We start from the raw sequence: 7,742 nt of genomic DNA on the forward strand, positions 1-7,742 counted from the left end.
ACTACAGTCTGTTTGAAACAACTGGGCGTACAACTAGTCGGTGTGGAGAACATGTTACACATACAGTGTGCTATTATTTCAAGCTTATCAAGTACATGCTACTTCACTTAGAAATATCTCACAAAGTACAAATTCTTCATCTTTCTAAACAAACCATGTAGTACGGGACATTACCACTTACCTAATGCAGTAATAAACGACTTTTAGATTAAAAGTCTGATGCTCTACCGACTGAGCTATCCGAGCTCTGCAAGCTGCTTTAATCCTCACAGGGATGTGACTTGAATTACAAACTTTAACATACGTTGTCCTATAGAACAGTTCCAGCAAGAACACCAAAAAAACCCTTAAGAAACACTTCTTAGTACTACATACATTAGTTGTATTCCACACAGGTCAGCATGCGACATCGTTTTACTTTCTAACTGTATTCATATTATGCCATCTAGTGATCGATTGAATAGCCTTACAACCAGCACAAACAGGGTTTGAGTTCTTAATAAATAATCCAGTCAGTTAAAAACCCAACAAGAAGGCTGTACCTAATACATTCATACCAGAGAAAACACACCCTAACATGCTAGTGCCGTTACAGTGCTAAGAATGATCCACCCAAAAACATTATTTGGTCAGTTGGAGTGCTCATATGCTATTGATACATGATGTGGTGTCAACGGTACCCAAGCTAGTCAGGATACGGTCTAAGGCGCTGCGTTCAGGTCACAGTCTCTCATTGAGGCGTGGGTTTGAATCTCACTTCTGACAGCTCATGCTTTATACAAATTTACATCTTTAACCCTCTACCATACATAATAATGTGAAAAGATTTGTTTCAAGATTGTTTTAAAGTTATTGCATGTTTGTCAATTTAAAAAAATAATAAAGGTCTTAAAACTAAACGATGAATGAAAATAGAGCGAAAACTGCCCTCGTATCTGACGCAATGTTTCAGTGAGCAGTGACGTAACGAGTCTCATATTACGTGATGCCTTTAAATTATCGTAACTTTTCTGCATTGGAGAATGCGGGCATCGATCCCGCTACCTCTTGCATGCGAAGCGAGCACTCTACCATCTGAGCTAATTTTCCTTAACTCTCCTTTACCCTTTGTAATGTACTAACAGATCATTGATGCTGCATTATAAAGTGGGGGTTCAACGTGTTTAAGCTCACATACTCACGTTTATCGCAGCCTTTAGGACGAACTGAACCAGATCGTAACTGTCTTTGTACCACTGACAGACTGACTTAAGGGTTGATGCTGCATGACGGGCCAAAATAGTGCAGGATATACCAACTGTTTAGTGCAGAGCAATAACAAAGCGGCTCTGTGAAGCAAGAACTGAAATTATGATGCATGTCATTCAACATAAAATATGTGGGTATTAATATCTAAAACTCAGTGCATTATTAGGCTGCACATAAATATAGATTTAAACGATCCTTTATTTACTACAGTCTGTTTAAAACAACTAGTTGGTGTGGAGAACATGTTACACATACAGTGTGCAATTATTTCAAGCTTATCAAGTACATGCTATTTTACTTAGAAATATCTCACAAAGTACAAATTCTTCATCATTCTAAATAAACCATGTAGTACGGGACATTACCTCTTACCTAAAGCAACTCACCCAAACAGGGACTTGAACCCTGGACCCTCAGATTAAAAGTCTGATGCTCTACCGACTGAACTATACAGGATCTGGAAATTGATTTAATCCTCACAAGCATGTGACTTAAATTACAAACTTTAACATATGTTGTCCTGTAGAAATTCAATTAATATAAAAAAATTTTATTTCTGTTTCGGCTCTCTTGAAGGCGATTATATAAAGTTTTAGCTGAAGTATGTTGCTGCTTACACACACAAAGAAAAACATCTCAGGAGGAGAATTTAGCAGGTAGATCACAAACAGATTCCTTTCTTTCACCTTTTTCCTTTTTTCCTGTGTCAGTTGCACGATTGTTTTCCAGTCCTTAAATATTATGTGCATTTATATGTGGCAAAATAAAATAATCTATAGAAATCTAATTGAGTTAGCAAAGAACCTTGAATTATACTAAATAGTTCTTCAAGTAGAAACAGTTCTAGCAAGAACACAAAAAACCCTAAAGAAACACTTCTTAAGACTTCTTAGTCTTAGTTTTTAATTATTGCAAATGCCATTCATTATTTCAAATGCCATTAATAGTTTATAATCACTGATTTGTGAGATATCAGCAGTAGTAGGTCATGTTTATCTGGTTTAATATTGTTTAAGCGCTGATTATCGGCTGTTTTTCGTGAGTATGTTGGGCGGTTTTCCATGCATTTCGGCGGGATTTTAAATGCGCAATCTGGCAACCCTGGTTGAAGCGTTCATTCATATTTTGGAGCGATGTATGTTTGTATGCTAGAATATAAATAACATCTTTTACAAACTGCTGTATATTTACATTGACATTTTCTCTTCTGTCTAAACCTTGAAATTGGGTTTGTAAAGATAAGGGATACAGTAGATAATATATTTAATGAGCTGAACTAACTGAGAGAAGCGCTAACGGTGGTGGAAGAGTCTAAAAGGGTTTGGAACATAGTCGTATCATCATAGCAGTACAACACAGTTTTGTCCGTAGCATCCGAAAATATCCAGAAGCTAATATACAAAAAACGTTTATTTTAATAAACTTACCTTGTTGAAAAAAGTATGACCACAATTTCTAAACAAACACAGTATCCGCTGCTGCAGTCTCTACACAAACTTTTCTGCACTGAAATCTCAAGGACACATTTTATGGATATTACGGTAATGCACTGAGAACTCGTCCTACAGTCGTGCAAGCACATACAACAACAGTGTGTGAGTTTACACTAATCAACCATAACATTAAAACCACCTCCTTGTTTCTACACTCACTGTCCATTTTATCAGCTCCACTTACCATATAGAAGCACTTTGTAGTTCTACAATTACTGACTCTAGACTGCTCACTCTGTTCTTCAATGGTCAGGACCCCCACAGGACCACCACAGAGCAGGTATTATTTAGATAGTGGATGATTCTCAGCACTGAGAATCAGGGCAGTGGTTCATTATTCCTGGTTCAATCGATTAAGACTCCCATGAAGTCACCCAAATGTCAAAGCATCCCCACACAATCACACTTCCACCACCTGGTGGTAAGATGGATGTTCTTATTGTTTCTTATTATGGAATACATTCATTCATTCACTGCCTGTTTTATCCTGGTAATGATCACCGTGAGTCTTTTTTAAAAAAAAAATTCAAAAAGTAAATAAAAAAGATAACAATAATATCATTTCAGTTATATCAATAGCAGAAACTAAGAAATAAAACTCTGATGCATTTTAATACTGTAGCATTATAAGTTCATGCGTTTCTGTCAAAACAAAACAAAAAAGGTATGTAAATAAAACTGTTTAAGAGTAAACAGGGCGTTAATGACATTGTAACACTGACAGACTGGCCTAAAGATTAATGCTGCAACGAATTTCGCCTTAATTTTATCATTTCAGATTCCGAGTTGCTGCCAAATGATCATAATGTTTCTGCACTGGAGAATGTGGGCATCGATCCCACTACCTCTTGCATGCTAAGCGAGTGCTCTACAATTTGAGTTAATTCCCCTTATGAAAACCCCACCTTTACTAATGTACTAACAGAGCATTGATGCTGCATTATAAAGTCAGGGTGCAAGTGTTTAAGCTCAGACTCAGCTTTATAGTCATTCTATTATATAATACAATATTAACTGTATTTATATTATTCAATCTTGTGGACGATTGAATAGCCTACAACAAGCACAAACCGGGTTTGAGTTCGTAACAAATAATCCAGTCAGTTAAAAAGCCAACAAGAAGGCTGTACCTAATACACTCATACCAGAGAAAACACACCCTAACACGCTAGTGCCGTTACAGTGCTAACAATGGTCCACCCAAAAACATTATTTGGTCAGTTGGAGTGCTCATATGGGGCTCCCTTTCTATTGATATATGATTTACAGCCTAGTGACAAAGTGTACAGTGCAGCAAATGGGTTACAGATTAAGGAGTTAGTACAAATCTCAATCCGTGTGGGGTGAGAGTGGTATTAATCATTTCCTGGCTAGTCAGGATGGCTGAGTGGTTCGAATCCCACTTCTGACAGCACATACTTGATACAAATTTATGTCATTAACCCACTACCATACATAATAATGTGAAAAGATATTACGGTTCGTACAAATCTTAGTCCTAGTTAGTCTTAGTTTTCTATTACAAAATCTATCCTTTACCCTTTTAATGGATTAACAGAGCATTGATGCTGCATTAAGTAGGAGTGCAACGTGTTTAATCTCACGTACTCCTTTCTATATTATGTGGTGCTTTTATACCATCACAGACTCAGTTTATTTAAAATGTTCATCCCAGCTTTTAGGACGAACTGAAAAAAATAATAACTGTCTTTGTACCACTGACAGACTGACTTAAGGGTTGATGCTGCATTTAAAGGGGATGTCGTGAGTTTCAGCTGTTCATCTTTTACAAAACAGTTCACCAGATGAAAAACCAACAAAATGTCACGTACCGCTGCTTTAACCAAAAACATTTCAAAATTGAAAAATTACAAGTTATTGCGTTTGGCAATTTAAAAATCAAAAATGATTTTTAAAAAATCTTTAAAAAAATGTAAAAATGATTTGAGTGAAAATTGAGCGTAAATGTCATTGTAACATTGTAAATTTTGATGCTGCGTTTCAGTGAGCATTGACGCAAAAAGTTTCATATTACATGATGCCTTAAATGATCATAATGTTTCTGCACTGGAGAATGCGGGCATCAATACCGCTACTTCTCACATGTTAAGCGAGCGCTCTACCATTTGAGCTAATTCCCCCTACTATGAACCTCTTTTACCCTTTGCAAATTGTAATGTACTGACAGAGCAGAGCGTTAATGCTGCATAACTGTCTTTGTACCACTGACAGGCGGACTTAAGGGTTGATGCTGCTTTATGTAAGGGCCAAAATAGTGCAGTTCAAAAAGTCTCAGTCAGCCGACAGTGCCAACATGCAGCCATATTCGGGGATGAGATCTTTTATGAAGTGCATTCTCTTTGATTTGGTTGGACTTGTAGGAGATTCTTCTGTTCTTGTTGCAGTGCTGCTGGAGGGTTTTCTTTTTAATGGTGGTGGTGGGGTGTTTGTGATTATATGTAACTGTAATACCTTATGTGCATTTGCATCTTTGTTCCCATTTTGAAGGTATAAAGCATGAGCTGTCAGAAGGGGAATTCAAACCTACGGCTCCAGGGGAGACTGCGAGCTGAACGACTGCTTGGCCATCCTGACTTGCTTGCACGTTACCAATGCCAATTTTCCTCAACACCCCCACATGGCCTAAGATTTGAACTGTAAGCTGCTTGAGCTACAGCAACAAGGCGCCGAGGAACTAATACACAGAGTTTTGCTCGAGTCCAATCATAAAGGCCAATTCCCATACTGGAAGTCGAAAACCTGGGTAAAAATCAGGAATCCTGACCGCTAGACCATATGGGAAACTGCAAGGCTCAGCACCGGCTGACGCCAGAATCAGCCACTTCATTCTGCTCTGCCAAGTCTTTGTCACCTTGACAAGACCTGCATTGTTGGATCTGGGGTACAGAGAGCCATACACAAGGAGTTAGAGAGACAAAAAAAGAGAGAGAATAGAAACCTTCGAAGCATGGCATACGAAAAGACAGGGCCGTGACACAGATTCGAACCTGGGTTGCTGCGGCCACAACGCAGAGTACTAACCACTATACGACCACGGCTTCCCAGCAGTCTGCCACTGGTGGCTCATGTCGGCTGCCCCCTGATAGACTGCAGTCATAGTTCCAACAGAAAAAGCTGCTTGAGCTACAGCAACAAGGCGCAGAGGAAGTAATGGGCAAAGTTTTGCTCAAGTCCAATCATAGAAGGCAATTCCCATACTGGGAGTCAAACCCGGGCCACCTGGGTGAAAACCAGGAAACCTGACCACTAGACCATATGGGAAACTGCAAAGCTCAGTATCGGCTGGTGCCAGCATCAGCCACTTCTTTCCGCTCTACCAAGTCTTTGTCACCTTGACAAGACCTGCATTGTTGGATCTGGGGTACAGAGAACCATACACAAGGAGTTAGAACAAGGTGAGAATAGAAACCTTCGTAGCACGGCATATGAAAAGACAGTGCCGTGACCCGGATTCGAACCTGGATTGCTGCAGCCACAACGCAGAGTACTAACCACTATACGATCACGGCTTCCCAGCAGTCTGCCACTGGTGGTTCATGTCGGTTGCTCCCTGATAGATTGCAGTCATAGTTCCAACAGCATCAGCCACTTCTTTCCGCTCTGACAAGTCTTTTTCACTTTGACAAGACCTCCATTGTTGGATGCATTGTTGGTGCTCCATACACAAGGAGTTAGAGAGACAAAAAAAGGCATAAGGAAACCGAGCCAGCCAGGAGTCGAACCTAGAATCTTCTGATCCGTAGTCAGACGCATTATCCATTGCGCCACTGGCCCCTGTTTGACTATGGTTCTCTTGCCCGAGGAGAGAATAGAAACCTTTGAAGCACGGCATACAAAAAGACAGGGCCGTGACTTGGATTCGAACCGGGGTTGCTACAGCCACAACGCAGAGTTGTGCGAAGCATGGCTTCCCAATGCTCAGCCACTGCTCCCTGATAGACTACAGTCACAGTTTCAACAGAACAAGCTGCTTGAGCTACAGCAACAAGGCAACGAGGAACTAATAGGCAAACAACGAGCACAACAGGGTTTGAGTTCTTAAAAAATAATAAATAATCTTAATAAATAATCCAGTCAGTTAAAAACCCAACAAGAAGGCTGTACCTAATACACTCATACCAGAGAAAACACACCCTAACATGCAAGTGCCGTTACAGTGCTAACAATGGTCCATCCAAAAAACATTATTTGGTCAGTTGGAGTGCTCATATGGGGCTCCCTTTCTATTGATATATGGTTTACAGCCTAGTGACAAAGTGTACAGTGCAGCAAATGGGTTACAGTCAGTACATTTACTGTACATAATAATGTGAAAAGCTCGTACAAATATTAGTCCGTGTGGGGCGAGGGTGGTGTCGATGGTACCCAAGCTAGTCAGGATGCGGTCTAACGAGCTGCGTTCAGGTCACAGTCTCTCATTGAGGCGTGGGTTTGAACTTCTGACTGCTAGTGCTTTATACAAACTTATGTCTTTAACCCTCTAAAATACATAATAATGTAAAAAGATTCAGCAGTTCGTACAAATCTGTGGCGATGTGGGGGTGTTGAGGAAAATTGTCTTTCATAATGTGCATTCAGGTCAGGATGGCCGAGTGGTCTAAGGCACTGTGTTCAGGTCGCAGTCTCCCCTGGAGGCGTGGGTTCGAATCCCACTTCTGACAGCTCATGATTTAAACAAATCTACTTCTTTAGAGGACACAGTCATCAGGGAATACAGTTTTCATCAAAGGGTGAACATGGTCTGCAACAGTGCTGAGGTAGATGGTACGTGTCAAAGTAACATCCACATGGATGCCAGGACCCAGGCTTTTGATCACTGAAAATGTGAGAAACTGAATCATGTATTCATCCTGATCTTGCTCTGTTTATTGTTGCAGCTCTGCTGGAGGGTTATTTTGTTGGTGTTTGTGGTGGTGGTGGTGGGGTCTTTGTTCACTTCACATTGTTCGTCCTAAAGGCTAAGATCAACGTTTTAAATAA

The 7,742-nt window shown here is 40.1% G+C and overlaps 2 non-coding genes across 2 annotated transcripts; one reads left to right on the forward strand and one right to left on the reverse strand.

The window, feature by feature from the left end:
- Positions 1-6,463: 6,463 nt before the first annotated feature.
- On the reverse strand, positions 6,464-6,536 carry trnar-acg (transfer RNA arginine (anticodon ACG)). The gene has a single exon. It is a non-coding gene; the product is annotated as a tRNA-Arg (tRNA).
- Positions 6,537-7,340: 804 nt separating this feature from the next.
- On the forward strand, positions 7,341-7,423 carry trnal-cag (transfer RNA leucine (anticodon CAG)). The gene has a single exon. It is a non-coding gene; the product is annotated as a tRNA-Leu (tRNA).
- Positions 7,424-7,742: the final 319 nt, after the last annotated feature.

The sequence above is a fragment of the Trichomycterus rosablanca genome, unplaced genomic scaffold, assembly GCF_030014385.1.
Source record: "Trichomycterus rosablanca isolate fTriRos1 unplaced genomic scaffold, fTriRos1.hap1 scaffold_408, whole genome shotgun sequence".
In the NCBI taxonomy this organism is placed as follows: Eukaryota; Metazoa; Chordata; class Actinopteri; order Siluriformes; family Trichomycteridae; genus Trichomycterus; species Trichomycterus rosablanca.